General features: G+C 38.0%; 1 protein-coding gene and 1 long non-coding RNA gene across 9 annotated transcripts in view; both read left to right on the forward strand.

The window, feature by feature from the left end:
• The window catches only part of FHIT (fragile histidine triad diadenosine triphosphatase), a 1,742,479-nt gene that overhangs the window by 342,840 nt on the left and 1,375,190 nt on the right, over positions 1-24,449 (forward strand). The window lies entirely within an intron of this gene.
• Positions 5,112-13,685, forward strand: LOC140497639 (uncharacterized). Its single transcript, XR_011964800.1, has 2 exons — positions 5,112-9,914; positions 13,506-13,685. It is a non-coding gene; the product is annotated as an uncharacterized lncRNA (long non-coding RNA).

A 24,449-nucleotide genomic window follows, 5' to 3' on the forward strand; every position in this document is an offset into this window, starting at 1 on the left:
CATAGTTCTTCCTGAGCAAGACATTCCTGATGAGATTTGAAATAAAAGGAAATCAAATGCCATATTTGTGAATAAGAGGAAGTGAGTCTCCAATCAGTGCCTCTTTCAGGCTAAAGGTCAAAGCATTGGGGCATATAGAACTGAGACGCTGACAGGAGGCCTTGGAGGAGGTGTCCAACCAGTCCTGGGGTATGGTGTGTGGCTGAGCAAAGTGCTGCCTCCCTCCTCAATTTCTCTCAGCACTTTACCTATATTTTGATATTCATTTCTTTTCCTTTGTATCAAAGTGATTTGTATCTATGTCTTTCCAACCTATTATATTACTAACTACTTAAGGACAAGTTTAATGATGTGAGACATAAATTTATGTATGTGTGTATAGGCATATCTATGCGTATGCATGCATATTTGAATATACGTACATACATATATGTATATACAAACATGTATATACAATTATATGTTTACAGATACATGAACCTATATATATCTATATATGTGTATAAATATATGAATATACATGACCCCTTTGGAGGTTTTCTTGGCAAAGATACTAGAGTGGTTTGCCATTGCCTTCTCTGGTTCATTTTATAGATGAGGAAACTGAAGCAAATAGATTCAGTGATTTGCCCAGGGTCACACAGCTAGTAAATGTCTGAGACCAGATTTGAACTCAGGTCCTCCTGACTCTAGACACAGCACTCTATTTACTGTAACACCTAGCTGCCCTTATATAAATGCATACACACATGCACACACACACATATTAGTACACATCTATGTACATTAAATGTATGTATACACACACACATATATATATACACATATAATTAAAGGTTTATTAACTTAAAAAAAGTTAAAGATATGACAATGAATTGTACAGAATCTTTTTGTGACTTATTCTGGTGTTTAATGGCCAGTCCTGTAGAAGTTTTCCTCTATATTTAGCCTTGATCCATCTGGTTGTATTGGTAAAGCTCAGCTCGTCCTTCTTGTCCTTAGGTAGGCCCTGATATTAGTATGGTAATGGTCATTGTCCTTCCTACTTGAAGAGGGAGACAAGGTATAGTGTATCTGACTGTGGCTGATCAAACCAATATGAGCACAAAACACTCTACCACAGATCAGGCATAAATAGCCCATGTGAGCATTTGGAGTGGAGAAGTTTCTAGATCTGAGCATCTCACATTTCTTTTGAGCTACTGGAATTCTGCTTCACTCACAGAGCACAGTACCTTCTTCAAGGTGGGCATACCATGCTGGACAGTCCATTGCCAGCGTCTCCCATGTCACACAATTGATTCCAAAGTTCTTCACATATATTCATATATTTATACATACATATAGATCCATATAGGTACATATAGGTGTCCTTGTATCCCTTCTTCTGGCCACTGTATGAGCGCCTTCCTTGTGTGAGTTCTTCATTTTAGTATAATACTTTTTCAGTTGTTCCAGCCAAGAGTCACCAAATATTTCTGAAGATGAGATAAGATGATTTCTGACATTTTTAACTGAGTCTTTTCAATTCAATTTCACATACAGCTTGTCTGGTATAATTTTAAATAACTGGAATAACAAGTTTTTCTTTAGACTATTTGGAGACCACTTCAAAGTCTAATAGGTATTTATTCATCGTTTTTAAGGTAACATATTTTTCTGTTCTTCATTTATGTCCGTTTGGTCAGGAAATGATCTTAAAAAGCTTTCAATTCCAATTGAATAATGCATTCTCAAAAGTAGCTGCCAAGTGTAAATATGGCTGATATACATTCATGCATATGATAGTACATAAATAATGGGGAGAAGCATAGCAAAGGTTAAGTAATTATGGACGGCTCGGGATGCATTCAATCTTGGATTGGGTCATTTTAGCAAATGATGTCATGTGTCCTTTGGAGTCTATTGTGAAATGTAGCTGGAGTCATTAAAGATTGGCTTCTTCTCTTGGTTACCCAAATGGGAGTGGTAATGTTGAATCAATAAATATGCTGGATCAGTTGCAGCAGCAGATGTACATGAATACAGAGCAAAGGTTGGAGACCTAGTGTGGGGAAATCTTGGGAGGTGGGAAGGGATAACTCTAATCTTGGAGCAGCTAGAAATGAGCCATTATGATATTTAAGATATTTGAAAAATGTTTATTTTTGTAGACTTTGGTGTACGAATTGTATTGCAGAGGATAGCCTTCCCTTCTATGCCCCCTAACACAGTGGCTTTCCTGAGTTTCAGCTACATGTGCCACATATTATATGTAATTTAATGCAGGCACATCACATATATTCTGGTTTCTCTTGAATTAGATGAATGAGTTTTCCAGCTTCCTGTACTGTACCACGTTCTTTATGACAAAGAATAACACTACGCCTTGAGAAAAAAAATTGGTAAACCATTTGGTCTGGTGCTTCATTTGCCCTCCATATGTCTTGCTAGCTCATAGATAACTGGATATCTTTGTGTGTTTGTGTTCCCTAGTGTAAATGTGGTACCCTGGAAGAGAGTACACCACATGTGTGCATGGAATGTTTTGGTGTGTTTACTCTGTTGTTTGATTAAATGTCTTTTTGCATTCACTGAATGTCTACTCTTGCTAGCTGGTGAAAGGAAACACATTTGTGGGGGCTCATCAGTTATGACTTAAGTGGGTGCTAACCCAGAGAGAACCTTGAACTGGTTGTGTCTTGTCTTGATGCCTGTGTGTGTGTGCTTGTGTTTATGTCTACCTTTCTTAGTTTCTCCTTTGTCTGCCCAGGATTTTCTTCTGTCTTTCACTGGGCAGGACCCCAGTTGCTATTGCTTTGCCAATCTAGGATGGAACTGGGAAGCTAGGGGATTTATTGACTTACTTGGTTAGAAATGTGATCATTTACTTTTGGCACCATGAAAAATGAAATCAGTGTGCAGACCAATTGGAGAAAGGTCTAGCCAAGTCAAGGCATTCCTGATTAATCTGAGCTTTGGAAGGTAAATGCTACTTGACAGTATGTACTGTGTGATGTCCCTCCATGCAGGATGTTTTTAAAGTGTTGAAAGAAGTTGGTTGGGTGTTTTTTTTTATCCTTCCTTCCTCACTCTTTCCCTTTCTCCCTCCTTCCCTTCCTTCCTTCCTTCCTTCCTTCCTTCCTTCCTTCCTTCCTTCCTTCCTTCCTTCCTTCCTTCCTTCCTTCCTTCCTTCCTTCCCCCTCCCTCCCTCCTTCCCTTCCTTCCTTTCTTCCTTCATCTTTCTTTCCAGCTTGAGTGGAATTGAGGAATGACTTGTGTATAAAGTCTGTGGGAGAAAGTCCAGGATTTCCTCTGTAGTTAGGGCATTGGGCTGTATCTCTCTACCCATCCTTCCCCTTCCCCTTGTTTCTCTTCTCTTCTGTGAAGTTACTGTTCATTTGGAATTGACCAGGATGATTCCAGAGAAAGCTTGTGAAAGTTGGAGAATAATTGAAACCGGTTGTAGAACAACAATCCTAGAATCAGATGTTTCTGCCTTCTCCCCTCTGGCTCTCTCATTTGACTGGAGCATGTTTGGCTAGAGTAGCCAATGATGTTGGTCTGGGCAGGGGTGTGTGTTGTGCCCCAGGGAAAAACACCAGAGAAGGATCACTCTTTGATCTTTCTACAGCTGACCAACCGACTGACTAATTTTTCCTTTCTCACAATGAAGTAGCCCAGTTTTAGAACAACTGTGTTAATGGCACATAGATCCAATTATATTTCTCTTTATTCCTTCCCAAATGGGAGACAATGTGCTATAGTGGAGAGAGGCAGCCTTGAACCCAGGCAGACCTGAGTTTAAACCCTCCCTCTGATGTATACTGGCTATGTAGCCTTGGGCAAGCCACAACCTCTTAATACCCCAGAATGCTCTGTAAGACCATAAATTGCAGAGAGGGTTCTGACTTGCATTATTTGAGGGAGTTCTCTATACCTATGAAATCACAGCCCCTTCTTCTTGCCCAGGTAAGATGGAATTTCCAGCTGTGGGAAGAATCTCTACTCTTTTCTTGTTGCAGTTTCTCAGACACACTGGTTCATTGATTAGGAGCCAGGGGGTATTTGGAGTTTCTTTGCCAATCACTGTTTGGTACAGGGTATATGGATCTAATTGGATTGGCAGATAGAGGGAGGCCTCTGGTTCTATAACTAATTTTTGTTTGAGATTGCATTCAAAGCATTGATCTCTGTGCCTCAGTTTAGGTGGAGGAGAAAATGTGGGTTAAGATCTCAGCAAAGCCACTTAGTGAAGGGGAGTCAAAGACACTTTGGATTTGGAGTCAGAGGACCTGGCATTAAATCTATGCTCTTGCATTTAATATCTTCATGACCTTGGCAAGTCACTTTCACACTTTGACTCAGTTTTCTCATCTGTGAAATGGAAAGTAGGATTAAGGTCCCATCTAACTGGGTAATCCTCATCTTGTAGACTTGTTAAGGTTGTTACAGGGCTAAAAATGAACCTACATTTTTACAAAGTGTGAAAAATGATGAAAACACTTTCAAAGACATAAAGGAAATAAAAGAGAGTGGTAGAAAGAATGCTCCATTTGGAGGCAACAGAACTGGATCTGAACTCTTGTTCTTATTCCTGTCTCTTATCTTGTGTTTTCCTTTCCTGTACCTGCTATGCTGCTAAAAGTCTAGTGCTTCCTGCCTCCCAGAGCATTTTCCTTCTCCGTTTTCCTTCTCATTGTTGCATCAGCACAAATTTCAAGGAATTCTAGAAGAAGAGACTATGCTTCTGAAAACATTGTAAGCCTCAGAATGCAAGGGAAAGCACTAGTAAATTGTTTAAGTCTTTTTGCTGCACAGTGCCATACTATCTCCTTAGCACTGTCAGTGAAATACTGGATAAAGTTATAGAAAAAAGGACCCCATGGTTTTGGCCAGTCAAATTATGTATACACACACACACATATATACATATATACATGTGTGTATATATATCTATAGTATAAGTATTGTGTATGTGTATGTATCTTTATATGTCTTTTTATATATCTATATATCTTTTTATATATCTATATATCTATCTATATTCATCTATCTCCATATATTTATATATATATATATATATATATATATATACACACATATACACACACACATGTATATATACTGACTCCACATCTTGACTGTATAACTGAGCTACTTAGCTGCCTCTAGGTAAACAAAAATTAAATGACTTGCCCAAAGTTACACAGTTAGTAAATATCTGAAGCTTTATTTGAACTCAGGTCTTCCTGACTCCAGACCAGGCACTCTATCCCCTGAGTCACCTAGCTGTCTCCTACCTAAACAGAGGTTAAATGATTTACCCAAAGTCACATAGCTAGTAAGTATCTGAGGCCAGATGTTAATTTCTAGAATATCTCCCTTCTAGTTATTTTCACTGGGAAATTTGCTTCTTAGGCTTAAAAAAAAGGTTGTCAGATGTTAGTGTAAAAGGATCAGATTTCACAGGTTCACCCGGCAGTTTATACATTTGTGAGCTTTGAAATATGGGCATAGAGATGGTGCTAAAATTGGAGTTTCAAGAGAAGCTTGGCTCACGATTTTGTATTTATCACTTGAGGTTAGTAATAGATGCAATTCTGACACTTCTAGTAATTTACATTTGTGGTGATTAGCAATGACATTCCCTGAGTGTCAGCTCTCAGGTCAACAAAACTGAGTGTTGTCGTGCAGAGTTTGGGAACCTATTGAATTTATTGCGTTTGGTTTAAATGTCAAAATTTTTAACATGTACAAGAAAGTCTAATTTAGGAGCTTGCTGATGTTCTGTGACTACATATCATCCCACATGCTTGCTTTTTTATTGTTGTAAAATAAGATTAATTTTTATGCTAAGTTTTTTATGATGCCCTTTTTTCAGTGCTAGGTATGAAAAGAGGTATGGAAACCAAAGGAATTTGGATATAAAGCGTGTCCCTCCTCACTTTTTAGTAAATCATTCATCATACTCCCTCATCTGGAACATCTGTTATGTAGTAATGATATCTAAGTCTTGAACCAATCTAATTTAACAAGATATATCTTATGCACCTTTTAGGTGTAAGGCACTGTGCAAGATTCCAAGGACATACACTCAAACTCACACTCACACAAAGACAAAATAGAAATGCAAACCAGTCCTTTCGGGAGTATAGATTTTTCTGAGAATGATAATCTAATTTGTAGATGGTCCAAAGCTCCCTGCTTCTTCTCCCTTTGCTTCTCCTCCTGCCACCTGCATTTTAGTAAGTCTATATTTTATGAATATTGCTGCCAGAGGGTATGTAGGAGCAGAAAGAGATGGTGGAAAATATATGTATCTCTTTGGCATCTCTGTTAATGTTCTTCTTCCATGAAAATCACCTTTCTGGCTCATTGTCAGTTGGGAGGATCGACCTGAAGGGATCCATTCCCCCTCTCCCAATTGGCCTCCTTTATTACTGGTGGTATGCATTTACAAGATGACTGCCTAAACAACTCTTGGCCATGGATGAAACAAAATTAACTGTCATTGATAGCATAGCCTCAAAAATTTCCTGGCTCACAGCAAAATGCCTTAGGAGAATTGGCTATTGCCTAGGATAAAGCTGCTAGGGTTCAGAACTTCTGGGGAAGAGAGAGCAAAACACAGCTTTCCGCAATCATTTATTGTCCTTAGGCTATAAAGCAGCATCTGGTGATTTACCTGATGCTGGTCATCAGAAAAGGACCTGGTGAATAAACTCACCCAAGGATTTCTACCAAATTAGGTGCCAGTTATTGAATTCCAAAGGAGCATGGACATAGACTTCAATTATGAATACTGGAGTGATATGACTGTGTGGAAACTTGGAGTATGAGCTGTTATAGATCAGAAAATATATTTGTGAGGATTGTTCCAGGGACCATCCCCGGGAAATATTGAGTCTAGATTCCTTCTGGTTTGTTGTTGATTCTTCTGTCTAAATTCCAGGTAGAACTGGTACTACACCTAGGTTTAATCCTGCTTTATAGACAGCATAGAAGTACTTTCTCTTCCCTTGAATTCTTAAGACTTGAGTTTGAGCCTTGACTTTGTTACTTACTAGCTATGAGGTTTTGGACAAATCAATTGATCCCTATGAACCTCAGTCCCCTTATCTATAAAATGGATATAATAATACCTCCCCTGACTACCTAATGGATCTGTTGTGAGGATCAGATGGGATAACATTTGTTAAATGGTTTATATTCTGTAAAGTACTATAGAAATGTATGTTATTATTTTCTATTCATATTATCCTGGGCCTAACAAACATTTATCAAAAATGTTATCTCTCACTCTATGACCTGAGATTTAATGAAATTTTCCAAGTTACTTAAATTATTCACAGGGAGTAGTTTAAACCTAAGAAGAAAATCACCCAATCAATGACTAGATGCATTATTTTTCATAGAGTCTTTGCTTTTAGAAACTCATGGTTTAGGGAATGTGATACACATAGATACTGACTATATATCATGGTTATACTAACAGAAACTAGTTTGTCTGTTGAAATTGGCTTTTTTGGTAAATGCATCTATAAAGTGCTTCTATGTGCAAAGCATTTTGAAATCTAAGACAAGTCAAAATCAGACATATTTATGAACTGTATACATAATTGGATTTATTAGTAGCCAAAGTCAAAAACTTTCCTTAAACATGTATTTCTGAGAAAATGAATGTGAGACTGACAACAAATGTTTTGCCAGTTGTTTTCCCTTGTGGTAGACATTATCCAGTACTCATTCTCTAGTTAGACACAGGCATAGGATTAGGTTGGTGCACTAGGTATGCACATGTCATTCTGAATGAAGACATCTTTGAAATTCTAGTTTGAGCCACTCATTTCTTAGAGAGCTATTTTCTTCACCACGCATATTACGGGGAAGTGTGTGTATTGCTGTTGTCTCAGAACTGTGTGAAACATTGCCAAGAAAAGGACTGCTAAATTGATTTAACCCTCTGTGTATGAAAAAAAGAAGTGTTGATAAAGATGTTATCAAGTAACCCGTGGATTAGTCATGTGTTTATTCTCTGCTACATTGCCTTCATAAAGTAGTAGAACAGAAATAACCACCACAGGAAGGAATGGGTCCAATTAAGAGGCCAAGGGTAGCATCGACTAGTTGGTATTTTGAGAATTAAAGGGGACAAAAAAGGAATGCTCACATCTCAAATTAGTAACATTGTAGTAATTACGACATACTTAAGTAATTACTTTCTTTGGATTTTTGTTCTATAAAACTGGCTTATTTTTCTTCAGACATATGCTAGTTAACATAAAACTTAACACGAATATGGTACACAGGAGATCATAATGATTGCCAGAGCAATTTTTTCCTCATCAAAACCTGGGCTGAACCATTTATTTTTAAACCAACATTTATTTTATGGTAGAAAGATAAAGTCGATTAAAGAAGCATCTAGCCGTGTAGAATCACTGAATCTATATCCCATAGAAAATCTTTTAAATCGATATGGTCATGGCAGTCAACCTTGTTCCTGTTGGGGGGGATTCTGCTCTCTGCTTGCTAGGGCCATGAAATAAAGCCTATTGTGAGTAAATTTCCATTTTCATTGTGATTTGCAAAAATTTGGATGTCCTGTGGGGTCCTGAAAAAATAAAAAGTTCAAAGTGATTCTTCTTTAGTAAAGTTTCTGAACCTTGCTCCTAAATAAGGAGAATTTTGTTTAAGATAGTTATTTTTTTTCTACAAGCCAAGAAATTAAAATTTCCCAGGCCCCAGAAATTCATTTCCTTCAATCTCTTCTTCCAATAACTAATTCTTCTATATCAAAAGACTTATCTTTATGTGCATTTTATATAATTTAACTAATTAAATTCTAACATTTATTAATTTTGCTCAATTTAGCACCTTAGTAACCAAATTATGTTGTTGATTATAATATGTTTATTACTCAAATATGTTATTTTAATAATAGCTTATAATTCAGATTTTTAATTGTCGGATAAATGTAGCACTTTCTGAAGGCATATGAAATACAAGTGAGGAGGTACTTGTTGATATGGGACTGTTCTATCATCATCATGATTAGCAAGCATTTATTAAGCGACTACTATGTGTGAGTCATTGTGCTAAGTGCTGGGGATACAAATAAAAATAACAAGTCTCTGCCATCAAGGAGCTCACTTCCTCTTGGGGGAGACAACATGCAAATAATTGTGTTTTACAGAATAGGGAGGTAGAGTTATATATGGGGAAAGATCACTGGTCTGGGAATTAGAACAGCTGGAGGCTAATCATGGCTCTGCCTCAGGTCCCTTCCTGATCCAACACTTGAGATGTTGGAGGCCATTTTCAGCTGCTCAAGGGGGATAACCTACAGGGCAACTTCTTTGTTCACTTATTATCCCTCTCGCTTCCAGCAGAAATGAGGCAGACAGAGAGAAGCTGCTATAATGACATGAGGATCTTTGCTACCATTCACCTTGTTGTGGTGGTTTAGTTGTTTTTCAGTCACATCTGACTCTCTGTGACCCCAGCTGGGTTTTTTTTGGCAAAGATACTGGCATGATTTGCCATTTCTTTCTCCAGCTCACTTTACAGATGAGGAAACTGAGGTAAACAGGGGTAAGTGACTTCCCCAGGGTCACACAGCTAGTAAGTGTCTGAGACCAGATTTGACTCAGGAAGATTTTTTCTGACTCTAGGCCTGATGCCCTGTGCACTGTCTAGTTGTCAGTAATTACCTTATAATTTTCCCTTGAAGCCTTTGATTGTATGATACTTTTTTCTCCAGACCAAGAGTTACTCGGTTTTGGAACAGATCTATATTAAGAGAGCAGAAGTGGTCCCTCAGGTCTTGAGGCAGGAATCCTTCAAGTTCCTGTAACCCTGATTGTCATTTCATCAAGCTATGGGACATGAAAAGCCTGAAGTGTTATAATATTGCTAGATGAACCAAACAGGTGAGTGATTGAGAAGGCAATGGAGAGGACCATGGTGCAGATGAAGAGACTGTAGTATCTTAACGATGACGCTCTGTGAGTAAGAAGCAAAGTGCATTGTTGAAGAAATTGAGTTGCTCTGGGTGGGCCAGGACATGGGATTTCCAGTGAGGTGTGCCAACCACAATAACCACCACAATTCAGCACCTTCTCTGTAGCCTATAGCTTTAAAGACTTGTGTGGGCCACTTAGAAGTGAATTGACTTTCCTAAAGCAGGTTCATGGGATGATAGTGTGGTCGTAGAATTATGGAAGGACCCCCTCATTTTTCAGAAGAGGAAAATCAGACACAATGAGTTGACATGACTTGCCTAAGGTCGCACAGATAGTAAATAACAGAAAGCATGTTCTGTTCCTCTAAATTCTAAATTCCATACTGTCATCATGTCATTATAGGCCATAGTCAGAACTTGACTTAGATCTTTCTGACTTTGAGTCTGGCTTTAGATACATTAGTATATACTGTGAAGTGAGAGGGATAGAAACAGGAAACAGACCTGAGATTTCATTAGTGTAACTGGTCAAGATTAAGTGGTTGCATTTTTCATATTCACACTATTTCCAATGGACTAGAGCCAGTTATCATGTGGTTTTCTAAGTCATTGTGCTTCAGCAGGGATCTGTACGTATAGCTTGGTGGTTCCCATTTCTCTTTGAGTTTGATGCCATTGGTCCAAAGCAATGAAAGGTGATGTGATTGGCCTAGGGTTACACAGGCAGTAGGTATCAGAAGTAGGGCTTGAATCCAGTTCTTCTGGCTGTGAATCTAGCTCTGAATGCCCTACTATACTGCCTCTGAAGGGAAAGCAATAAATCTCTGACAAGTTACAATTCAGTATTTATAAAATTAAACGCATGGGAGGCAGTATTATATATAGTAATTATGTAGTATGTGCTAATATTGACTATATATAATAATTATAAAATTACATATATTTTATATATAGCTATATATTTTGTATTTATATTTTGTATATATAGTAAATAAAGAGCCAACCTACAAGTCAGGATGACCTGATTTCATGTCCTCTCTGTAAAATATACTAGCTGTGTAAACTTGGGTAAGTCATTTCACCTCAAAATGGTCAGATATAAATTGTACAGGTGAGTTGCTGACTTACATCAGTGTGAGGAGTTTCTAAACCATGATTTTACTACACTGATAAAGTCCCAGATCTGGACCAAAAACCAACCAAACTAAACATATCAAAATGGAATAAAATGGAGATAGTTGGGGCATCTCACTGGTATCAAGCATATTAGATGTATAACCCAAGTGCCTTCCTGGTACCATAAAGGAAGGTCCCTGGCACTTTGGAAAACGTGGTCAAGAATATGTTTAGATGACCAAACCTGGTAGATCATGAGATCCTTACATCAAAGAGATTTCATACCTTTGAGTCTAGTAGACACCATGAAATAAAGAGGAAGACCATGTGTTTTTGTTTGGGCATCCCATGAAACCAAGCACTGGGTTGTGTTAGCTCCTAGGGAATAAGAGGTGGATTTTCTGTCCCTCCCCTCACCCCATCTTCCTACTGCTTCTCTCTAAAATATCTTTTTACTGTATTTTGGTTCAAATACTCTTAATGTACCTTAAAAATAATTTCTGCTTTATTTGATACATGAGTCAGAATGATCATGTCTCCATTACAGTAAATAAAGAGACCTCTTAGAAAGTGAAAATGTTTCCCCTAGAGGCAAAAGTTGCTGGTTAAGGATAGCTTCAAATAAAAAATCTTTGTATCTCAAAGAAATGCTTTGTTTCTTAGCTATAAGCAAAGGGGCCTTGGAATGTAGATTTCTTTGGAAATATTTAAGAATTTCAGATTTTAGCCAGTGAAAGAAAATCTAAATTAGGGACACATGTTTATCATTTTATTGGAAAGGAGAGTTACATTTATAAAAGTGCTCCCATAGGATTGGTCAAGGAACTTACGAAACTAGAGGGTTGAAAATGCTACTGAAATTCATTGAGTTTTGTTTGGCTCATCCTTTGTTTAGGGGAGGTCTAAGTGAAGTCATTGATTTTTTTTGTCAACTGACTGTATTTTAACCTCTTCCATTGAATGCACCTTGATAATAACTTATGGTATAGGGTGAAGTGAAATAACTTTTTAATTTTTTTTTACTTCATTTCTCCCCTTTTCCTATGCTGCCTCTATCTTTCACCCCAAAAGACAGAATAAGAGAATTACATTATATATACTAATAACTGTGCTGGGGAGAAAATGGTCCAAATGAGATTGTAAGAATGTATATATCTATGTCAAGTGAGATCATCTTACAAAATTAACTGCTTGCCATCTGCCGCAAACAAGAGGGTTAATTTTAGAAAGTCGCAGGTCAGCAGATGTGAATGGGAAGATTCATTTTCTAGGTAGGTAGTAATATATAGTTATAAAACAATTTAGGTGATCCATGCACAGAAAGGGGGAAAATGGATGTAGATCAATAATTTAATTTAGCTCCAACCTGGCTAAGTTCTATAGCATGGTTCGTAATTTTTCAATGAATAGACCCTTACATTTTACATATAAGGCTTTAGTTGCCTATTGATCTGGCTTAATGCATTCTTCATTGGGCACAAAGGAACAATGTTAGGTGCCCTCAAGCCTTTGCCAAACACACACACACATACACACACACACACACACGTACACGCACACCCACTTTTCACCAGAACATGTGTTAACCAAGCTATGACAATGTTTTAGAATTGTTTACCTTCTACTCAGGACTATTTTTTTCTTAGTTGAATCATTAAAAATTTCAGGAGGGAAATTGTAAATGAGTGAATAATGACTTGGAAGGTGAACTGATAGGTTCTTTCTTAGTGAATAAATTCTTGATCTTTCTCCATTACTTAATTGCTTATTAAAATCAGAACCCTTTCTTCAATAGTTATTCATTGGATAGAAAATTGTTTAATTTTTAATAGAGCTCAGTCACCGCCATAGAAAAGGGACTCAGCCTATTAATCACAAGACAGCTGATTGAGTGATCTTCGTATTAATTAGCTATTCGACAGAGTTCCATTATGAAGTGCACAAAGATGGTGATGAGTGTTTCAGAAGTTAGGTGATTTGCCCTAGCATGGATGTTTTGGCAGTGGACTGAAGATGACCCTTTTCCTCTCAATTCTCTAAGCACAAGAGAAAATGGCTAATAGGTGCTTACTGACTGATTGGTAGAGTCAGCTCTGCTTACCTGTCCAATCCATTCTGCACTGAATGAATTTTTAGAAAGCACTAGAAAGTCTGTAGTAAGAGGTCTTCCAATGGAGGATTCCAAAGAAGCGTGTTAATTCTGCTATGAAACATATCTCAGCCCTCCTAATCCTCCCAAAGATTTTTTAAAAAACTCCTTTGATTTCACAGTCGTGGAGCTCCCTGTGTAAAAAGATCCTCTACCAATGTAGCTCTGGCACATAGTGGGCTCTTAATGCTTATTGATTGACTAATTGGATTAGACTCTCTAATTTGACCTAATCCATCAATTGCTTCAGCCATTGCTCCATGTAACATGACTTTTGTGTCTTTCATCTTCTAGGTTTCCTACTCCTCAGTGTTTGAGGAAGCTAAGTGATGCAATGGACACAGCACTGGCCCTGGAATCAGGAAAACCTGAATTCAAATCTGGTCTCAGGCATTTACTAGCTGCGTGACCCTGGGCAAGTCATTTAACCCTGATTGCCTAAAAAAATAAAATAAAATTAATTTCTGCCTTCAGTGCATTGATCATAGATTTCTCGAATTTTAGAAAGACATGTAATGCAACATTCTTACTTTAAAGATGAGGAGCCTGAGGCCAAAAGAGATAAGTTGATCTGCCAGAGGTTATAGAGGTAGAAGTAAGAGCCAAGATCCTCTGGATCTAAAAAGTTCAACACCCAGAACTATTCAATGTTAGCATTGCAAGGTGAAGAGGATGTGAGAAAGGCCCAACACATTGGGTGGACTCTCTTTGGAAAATCTGTGGGAAGGTATGGCCGTGAGTTATGGAGGATAGACAGACTTGGATAAATTGCAATCTCTGCCACCCCAGGATATGCCCATATCAGTGAAATTACAGTTTCATTTGAGTGTTGGAATATTTAGTACCTGAAAATGAAGATAATATGCCAAATGTGGACCAGACATATAGAATGCAGTGGAATTCTTAATCTTCTTTTTACACACATGATTCTTTTATTTATATATTCTAAAACTGTGTTCGCTTCTATTTTAGTGGTCATGCCATGATGTTGACTGACTTTGAGCTTGAAGTAAACTAAAACCTGTAGTTATTGTTTGTTTTAAATATGGATGATTTTTTTTATTATTTTTTTATTTTTTAATGTTTAACAATCACTGCCATACAATTGTGATTTTATCCCCCCCACCTACTCCCCACTCCCCCCCTCCCTCCCCACCACTGCATACAATTCTGTATAGATTCTACATATACTTTCCTATTGAGTATATTTTCACTATAGTCATGCTATGTAGTCAGACTAAGATAAATGAAAGAAATCGTATAACAAATCAGAACATGATACACAAACACATACACATACAGAAACATGATCTGTTACATTATGTGAGTGACTTCCATATTTCTCTCTCTGAGTGTGGAAGGCATTTTGCCTTGAGAACCACCATTGGGATTTTTTTTTTTTTTGTAAGAAGTTCTTGTGTTATTACAAAAATCTAAGTCTACCAGAAAAAACTCTCACACACTGTGGTCGTTGCTGTGCATAAAGTTCTCCTGGTTCTGCTCCTTTCACTCAGCATCAGGTCATATAAGTCCTTCCAGGCCTCTCTGAAGTCTTCTTGTTCATCATTTCTTATGGCACAATAGTACTCCATTACATTCATATACCATAATTTATTCAGCCATTCCCCAATTGATGGACATCCCCTTGACTTCCAGTTTTTGGCAACTACATAGAGTGCTGCTATAAATATTTTTGTACATGTGGGACCCTTTCCCATTTTTATGATCTCTTGGGGATATAGTCCTAGTAGCGATATTGCTGGGTCAAAGGGTATGCACATTTTTGTAGCCCTTTGGGCATAGTTCCAAATTGCTCTCCAGAATGGTTGGATGCGCTTGCAGCTCCACCAACAATGAATTAGTGTTCCAGCTCTCCCACATCCTCTCCAGCATTTATCATTTTCTTGTTCTGTCATGTTTGCCAATCTTATAGGTGTGATGTGGTACCTCAGAGTTGTTTTGATTTGCATCTCTCTAACCAATAGTGATTTAGAGCATTTTTTCATATGATTATAGATAGCTTTAATTTCTTCTTCTGAAAATTGCCTGTTCATATCCTTTGACCATTTATCAATTGGGGAATGACTTGTATGATTATACATTTGAGTCAGTTCTCTATATATTCTAGAAATGAGGCCTTTATCCCCGAGCTTAGCTGTAAAAATTCTTTCCCAATTTACTACATCCCTCCAGATTTTGGTTGCATTGGGTTTGGTTGTGCAAAAACTTCTCAGTTTAATGTAATCAAAGTTATCCATTTTGCATTTCATAATGCTTTCTATCTCTCCTTTAGTAAAGAATTCTTCCCTTCTCCATAGATCTGATAAATACACTATTCCTTGCTTCTCCAGTTTATTCATGGTATCAATCTTTATACCTAAATCATGTACCCATTTGGACTTTATTCTTGTGTACGGTGTCAGGTATGGGTCTATGCCTAATTTCCGCCACACTGTTATCCAGTTTTCCCAGCAATTTTTGTCAAACAATGAGTTCTTATCCCAGAAGCTGGGGTCCTTGGGTTTATCAAACAGAAGGTTGCTATATTGCTTGCCTACTGCATCTTGAGTGCCAAGTCTATTCCACTTGTCTACCTCTCTGTTTCTTAGCCAATACCAAGTGGTCTGGTAGCGCTAGGCCACCTTCCCAAGCATTTCTTTTCATTAGTCCCTTTGATATTCTGGACCTTTTGTTTTTCCAAATGAATTTTGATATTATTTTATCCAGCTCTAGAAAGTAATTGTCTGATAGTTTAATTGGTATGGCACTAAATAAGTATATTAATTTGGGTAGAATTGTCATTTTTATTAATATGGATGATTTTTAATACAGGTGGCTTCTTTTGTTCATGGTTCATTTAAAAAATACAGCATTTTATGTTATTACTACAGAACTTCAACTCTTGAGCTTTAGTCATTCTCAGTTATGTCCAACTCTTCCTAACCCCATCTGGGGTTTTCTTGGCCAAGATACTGGAATGGTTTGCCATTTCCTTCTCATTTGAGGCAACTGAGGCAAATGGGGTTAAGTGATTTGCCCAGGATCACATAGCTAGTATCTGAGGCTGGATTGGAGCCCAGGTATCCCTGACTCCAGACACAGTGCTCTGTGGCTACCTAGCGGCCCTAGCTGTGATCCTCTCATATCTACTCGTCTGCCTACACGCCTATTCTTCACATATCTCTGGAGCTCTTTAAACTGTACATAGCTTGCTTTGTATATAGGTATTTGCTGATTGTCTCCCCCATTGAATTGCAAGAGTTTTAAGGGCAAGAGCTGTCTTTAATAACTCTTGGTATCCCCAGCGTTTGACACAGGGGGTGGCACATAGTAGGTGCTTAATATTTACCCAATTGAATTGAGTTCTTCCCTTCCTATACAATGCAACCAGCATATTTTTCTCCTGTTTCTTGAAAGGCAGTGCAATATGAGAGCAAAAGGTCATAGATTTCAAGCAGAATGGATCTTAGAGGATATATAGTCCACTCTTCTCATTTTATTTTTACTTTGTATTTTTAAACAGTATCTAGTTTTTACATCACCTTCCCTTTCTCAAGATAGTCTTCCTCAGAGAGGGGGATAAAAGCATCTCAGCAAAACTGACATAGCTGGATTGGACAATATAAGCTTTATTTCGTAACCTTAGTCCCTCACCATGCAGACAGAGGAGAAATGAGTATCCTTCTCTCTTCTTTGGGACCATGTTTGGTCATTTCAGTTAATCATTTCAGTTCTCTTGTCGTTATTTTTCCTTTTCTATTCCAACCCCCTCATTTTTTAAGAGAGGAAAATAAAGCTTAGGGAGTTTAATTGACTTGCTTATGGGCACAGAGCTGGTAAGTGGCAGGGCTGGAATTTACGTGTGTGTGTGTGTGTGTATATGTACATATAGACGTATCTATTTTTATCTGTATACACACATTGATATAGACATATATATAGAGAAATATGTATTTATAAACATTTATATGCACAACTATGTACAAATATCTATTTATATCTATCTATGTATCTATTTTTTATCTATGTATGTATGTATGTATCTATCTATCTATCTGTCTACATGTATCTGTTATACAGGGAATTGGACCTGACCCACTCTCTTCAAATTTCTCTCATATGCTACAATTTCTGGTGGCATCCTTTGTGATGAGGGATTTGCTTCATCTTTTCTCTGCCAGTTTTAATGGGAGTCCTTTAGATAAATTGCTGAAAGTGCTAATTTCGTTCTGGCCAAGATTTCTTCCTATGCGTGTTGCAGATTCCTGCATCTGCGATCAGTGTTTGCAAATGCATGAGAAGTAGGAGATTAAGGCTTGTCACTGCTGCATATATATTTAATTAACCTCAAATTAGGCCATTTCTGGCCCTAATCCTTGCCCTTTCATAATCCTTGAAGAGCTGGGAAAACAGTGCATGGAATCCTGATTTAGCCACCACTGTTTCTCAGTGACAGGTAAGACTGATTCAGCAATAGCACAGATAAATAAAATTATTTGATCTTCACTCGGATACCTTAAGGCTGAATCTTAGGTAGTTGTCCAAAAGGAAAGGAAATGGAGAAGAAAATAGATTTTCATGGTGTCACTAAATATCAGAGAATCTCAAAGGAGAAGGGAACTCAGAGGTTAACTAGGCTAGCTAGCTCTTAGCTGAACAAGAATCTCCTTTCTAGCATCACCAACAAAAGGTCATTGATATTAAAAAAGGTACCACTATCCAGCAGATACTGATCTGTTTGCATGCTGTCTCCCCCAGTAAATTTAAGTTCCTCAAGGGCAGAGACTATCTTTTGCCCCTTTTTGTATCCCCAGTACTGAACTCAGTGTCTGGCACATAGTAGGAGATTAATAATGTTAATTGATTGATCTGCTTGAATGCCTCGGGTAAGGGAAGCATGGTACCTCCTGAGACAATTCATTACAGCTTTGGTCAGTTCTTATTTTTAGGAGGTTTTCCCTTATGTTGAACTAAAATCTATCTCTGTCATTTCTACACATTGCTTAATAGGACAGGTCTAATCTGTCTCACACATGACCTTTATCCTCCCTCCCCCTCTCCCCAAATGGAATCTTCTCTTCTCCAGGCTGAAAATCCCAATTATTTCAACTGATCTTCATAGAGATTACTTTGACTTCCCTTTGCTGGCTTGGCTTCTGTCCTCAGGATACTCTCCAGGTGATCCGCTTCCCAGAAATGAACACAGAATTGCAAATGTGCTCCGATCAGGCCAGAGCGTAGAACGACTGTCCCTTCCTGTGTTCTGAACATGATGTTTCTGAGAATTGCTTATTAATTTTATTTGTTTATTATTAGTTTGTTTGTTTATCAATTTATTAACTTAACCCAGTCTTTAGTCATCCTGAATTTGCAGGCCATTCATTACCCCTCCTCCTGACACAGTGTTATGTATAATTGAGTCTCAATTAGAATAATGAATCCTGGGAAGTGGTCACCTGTATTTGAGTCCATACTGTTTGAAATAATAATAATGTAAAAAATGCTCATTGGTTGTGTACCCCAATGGAAATGTATAGTATGAATTCAAATAATGTGACCATTTCAAGGGCGCTGTCTTCATCTTGTTAATGTGTAGTTTATTTCGTTATCCCAAGAGTATATGATGAGTTACAAAGAAAGTGAGTCAGGCAGCACAAAAGTATTCTTTCTGAGCTTCATTGCTTTTCATGTCCAGAATTATGTGTCAGTTTGATCTTGAGCTCTCTGAGGGCAGGGAGTATCTTTTGCCTCTTTCTGTAGCTTCAGGGCTTAACACAATGTCTGACACTTAGTCGACACTTGATAGATGTTTATTGATTGAGTGAGTGAGGAATAAAACCTTAGTGACTCTTACTTTAAGGGAAAGAATGCTACAGACTCTCAGGATCATAGGTCTGTGGAAGAAAAGGAGACTTTACAGGTCATTTAGTCCAATGTGTCCTCTCATTGTGCAGATGAAGAAACTAAGGCTCATGCAGATTAAGTAACTTGATGAGAGAAAAACAAGGAGCAGCGTTAGACTTTGAACCCAGGTCTTTCAGCTCAGAATCTTTCCACTTTACCAGCCTGCCTCTGAAAGGAGAATTCAGCTGGACCTTGAAGCCAGTGATTAAAATGAATCATCAAGCAATGTATGCATTTGTTTCACTTGACTATATATATTTGTTATAAAGGTTCTTCTTTTTTCCCTCTGAAGGGTGATGGGAGAGAGAGAAGATAGATTTTTTCACTAATTAGAAGAAATGAAATTTACATTCAAAAAGGAAATGGTGGAAAAATATGGGATAACAAGAAGAGGACCTATGGAGAGAATAACATGAGCACAAGTAGGGAGAGGCTCATTGTCAAGTCAACAAGTCAGTGAGCATTTATTATGCACATACTATGTGCCAGACATACTATGTGCTAAAAGAAGCAAAAATAGTTCCTTATCTCAACAAGCTTTCAGGCTAATGGTGGAGGTTGGTTGTATTGGTGGAGAGGGGAAAAGGGGACATGAAAACAACTATGTACAAATATATTTAGAAATAAAAGTAACTAAGAGGATGGCTAGTCCCACCCCTTCATTAGACAGATGAGAAGCTTACACTCTTTAAGGTAAAATCAGCCAGTGATCTCTTCAATAGAAAATGGCAGAAAGGGAATTCAAGTTCAAGTCCTTTTACTCCAGATGGAATTTTCTACTCCTTATACCACATGAGGAAGACCGGGTTGGGGAATGAATGATGTAGAGATGGTACTGGCTCAAGTGGATGGAGGTATCCATTTCCTGGGGTGTCCCATGAGGTAAAGTCTTTTCAGATGTATTTCTGAAGTGGGGGGGCCAGGGTAGAGAAAGGAGGGCACCTGACCTGCTGCTAATCCTTGGTCCTATATTTAGACTTGACCTGTTCCCGCACACCTGGGCCTGGCTGCTGTTTGCTTTCTGAACTGTTGCAGATCAAGATCCTTAGCTTCAGTAAAAACCCATAACATCTATCACATACCTCAATAATTAGGCCTCATGCTGCAGACGCTCCTTAAAAATAGTCATTTAAGTGTCCTTTTATTATTTTTTTGCTATCCACAGGGAAATTGAAATAACCCCCTCCAGTATGGTCGCTGAGTGCTTTGAAGAAATGCTGAAATTGAAAGAGTTTAATAGAATTGCTGGGCTGTCAGTTTCTGCAGTGAACTCCCTTGAGATGAGCCTACAGTAGGAAACCAGCCCACTCCCTGGAACTAGAAAACCTAAAGGAAGTAGGCATGAGGATCAGCTGTGCTCAGAGGGGGACCCTGGGCAGGGGGATGTTTGGTCCAGTCAGGAGTGTCAGTTTGTGGCTTGGTGGCCCAGTTTTGTGCCCAGAGGGAGCAGTAACTTAAAGTCCTCATAGGTTCCCTCGTCCTTGCCTGCTGCTGACCTGGCAGGTGTTGGTTGCCTCCCCTCTGGGACTCTGAACTGGCTGACCATGGATCTAAACATTGATAAATGAATGGGAAGAAGAGAAAGCAATTTTCAGATGATTTTTTTCTCCCTGGTAGAAAGTATATTTTGGGAGTTTAAAGTAAGTGATCACAGCTCTACAGCTGTAAGAGAGAACTGAGGCCATTCAGTCCAGCCCCTCTCATTTTAAAGATGAGGACATTGAGGTTCCACAAAGTAAATGACTTTGCGAGGTCACTCAGGTATGAAAGGTTAGGCTGCCTCTGACTCCCAAAGTCAGGACTTTTTCTACATATCATGAAGAAAATGACATTCTGGTAGCACTTTTGTAAAGTTTGTAAAACTCTTTGTAAACATTGACTCATTTGATCTACACAGTTACTATATGTAGTAGTTGGCTATTAGTAGTATTAACCCTATTTTATAGACCGAAAAACTGAAACTGAGCCTCAGAGATGTTAAGTCACTTGCCCATAGTCACACAGCAAGTGTCAGGGATAAGATGAGAAACCCAATCCAGCATGCCATATAGAAGGAAAACATCTGTAAGTGAACTTTAGACATTCTTCAAATATTAGAAGTTTATAAGCAAGGTAGCTATTGAATACATAACATATCAAATGTCTGATTTTATTTCAGAGTGAATTTTTGAAATGTTAGGGAATTTCGTAAAAGATGCCCACAAAAATAAAGTCATGCTATTCCTGAAGTAGATTTATGTAACCATATACCTTATTTACAGATTATACGTTATTTGATTTTATTTCAGTTCAGAAAATATTGGTATTAATATTGTAATTGGTAGTAATAGCATATGTATAGCACTTTACAAATATTTGGTTCTCATAAAAACCCCGGGAGTTGTTGCTGTTATTATCCCCATTTTATAAATGAGGGAACTGAGGCAGACAGAGGTTAAGTGATTTGCCTTGGGTCTCACAGCTAAGATCTGAGGTTTCTTTTGAATTCGGATCTCGCTGACTCCAACGCCAGGGCTCTATGCACTCTGATCCCTTCAATTTCTTCTCTTTCTTACTGCTTTTGTGACTTAGACAAGTCATTTAGTCTCCTTGGTTCTCCGTTTTGTCATATCTAAAGTGAGACGGTTGGGTGGACTGTGTGGCCTTTGATCCTCTGAAGACATTATCAGAAATGTTAGGGACTTAAACACAAGAAAGTCTTTGCCCTCAAGCAGCTTATTTTCTACTGGAGACGAGGCTGGAGGAGGGGTGGGGCAACATATGCAGTTTGTGCAGACATAAATAAAATTTGTTAATAGAAAGCACCATCTTCAACCATAGGATTTTATGGTCAATAGAGAAAGATGTAGACAGGGCATCTGCATGTGCTTAGTGATCTTCAGATCTTTAATGACCCAATTTTATTCCAAGATGTGACTTTCTCTAGATCTGTGAGTGCTCAGAAAGTGTCTTTCATGGAACATTTATTGACTGAGAGAGGATGCAAAGTGCATTTCCCCAGGCTAATGAACCGTTTCCTCTGACATTTCATTACTGGTTTCAAAAATGATCAAAGATGGCATTGTGTTACCTGTCAGGATACTTGTCTCAAGAACCCACAATGGAGAGAAGTTACTGTTGTCTTGGTGTTACAAGCAGAGAGAGGAGGCGGTGAGAGAGGAAATTACTGTTAGCTTAACAAATTAGTAAAATGAACAGTCAAATAGAGCCTTAGTGGTTTGTGGGCAAAACTTCCCGTTCTGAGAAGATAACAGTTAAATAGAAATAAAGGGAAATCTTTTCCTTCAAATATAATTAATTTCTTGCAAGTACAGTGATTTTTACTTAAAAGGAACATCTTCTCGCTCTTTGTATGCATCTTGTATAAAGCTGTTTTCCAGGTTTTCTGGGATGCAGAGAATGCCAAACCTCAGAGCTCAGAAAAAAAACAAAAACAAAAAATCTAACTATTCCCTATGAAAGAGCAGACTGGATTGCTGAGCATTCAGAATTCTCACACACTCATATACCTGAAAATATGTGTGTACATGTGATATATATGTGTGTGTATAAATATGTAAGCATAAACATGTAGATATAAACATACATGTGTATACACACATACATATATACATGCCATCTATGTGTCCTTATATTTATATATATTTTGTCCCGTGGCAAGAGCCATAGAAAACTAGGCACAGTTATAATAAAGTTTCTGTCCTTGGTACTATGCATAAGGAGATGAAGGTAGGGATACTCATTTATATAGCCCGTGTGCCCAGGTAAGAGAAGTTAATTACTTTTCTTGACACCTGACAAAAACTGCCACTTCAATTCCACGGATAATGTATGGGCAGCTTTGCTGAACCGTTTAAAATGTACTCAGCCTGGAAGTTGAATTTATTTTTTGCATTTTGAGTCCTTCCTGCATAATGAATAGCTATGAGTGGATATTTCATTACCAGGTATCTCCCCATTGCAGGCAGCTCAGGGAGAATGTCCCTCTGTTCAACGTGTGAGCCTCATTTATTTTCCTTTGCTTTCAATAGTGTGCAGAGCTTTAGCTGGCTACATTATTAAATTACCGATATTACACTGAGATGTCTTGGTAGGATAAGGTGCCAGGTGAGCTAAGTTATTGTTGAATCTGGACCACATTTTCCTTCTCAGGTTGCCATGGATGGAATTCCATTAGTTTCCTGAACTGGCAGTCATTGACAGGAGATTCTGAATCTAATCCAAGGAAAAGTGGGCCAAGAGCAAGTCTATAATAATGGGATATGGACTTTCTTTTAAAATCCCCTAGATTTTGAGTAATTTTCACATGAAATAGGTTGCATGACTATAGGACCTACTGAATCATCTCTATTGGATTTTTGCCACTTTCTCAATTGAGTATATTATGAAAAATTATAAGACCTCACATAAGTGACTCAAATGTATATAATATTTAACAATACCTACCTTAGAGAGACTAATTAATCTGTTAACAATGGAACTGAGATTTGAACTCAGGGATCATGATTCTAGGACCAGTGTTCTTTTTATTTTTTTAAATTTTTTAAAAATTTATTTATTTTTAGTTTTCAATAGTCACTTCCACATGATTTTGAGTTCCCAGTTTTCTCCCCATCTCTCCCTTCTGCCCACCCCAAGACAGTATGTATTCTGAGTACCACTTCCTCCAATCTGCCCTCCCCTCTATCACACCCCCTCCCTTCTCTTATTCCCATCCCCTCTGTTTCCTTGTAGGACAAGATAGATTTCTACACCATTGCCTATATCTTATTTCCCAGTTGCATGTAAAAACACCTTTTAACATTGATTTTTAAAATTTTGAGTTCCAGCTACACTCCCTCCCTCCCTCCCTCCCCACATATCTGCACTGAGAAGGCAAGCAATTCAATATAGGCTATACATGTGTAGTTATGCAAAACACTTCCATTACCATCATATTGTGAAAGACTAACTATATTTCCCTTCCTATCCTTCCCCCCATTTATTCTATTCTCTCTTTTGACCCTATCCCTCTTCACAAGTGTTGACTTCTAATTACTCCCTCCTCCCATTTGCCCTCCCTTCTGTCATCCCCCATCTTCCACTTATCCCCTTCCCCACTTCTTTCCTGTAGTGTAAGATAGATTTTCATACCAAATTGAATGTGCATGTTATTCCCTCCTTAAGCCAAATGCAATGAGAGTAGGTTCACTTTTTCCCTCTCACCTCCTCTCTCTTCGCCTCCATTGAAAAAGCTTTTTCTTGCCTCTTTTATGTGAGATAATTTGCCCCATTCTATTTCACCCTTTCTCCTTCCAATATATTCCTCTCTCACCCCTTAATTTTATTTTTTTA

This window comes from Notamacropus eugenii, chromosome 3 (assembly GCF_028372415.1).
Source record: "Notamacropus eugenii isolate mMacEug1 chromosome 3, mMacEug1.pri_v2, whole genome shotgun sequence".
Taxonomy (NCBI): domain Eukaryota; kingdom Metazoa; phylum Chordata; class Mammalia; order Diprotodontia; family Macropodidae; genus Notamacropus; species Notamacropus eugenii.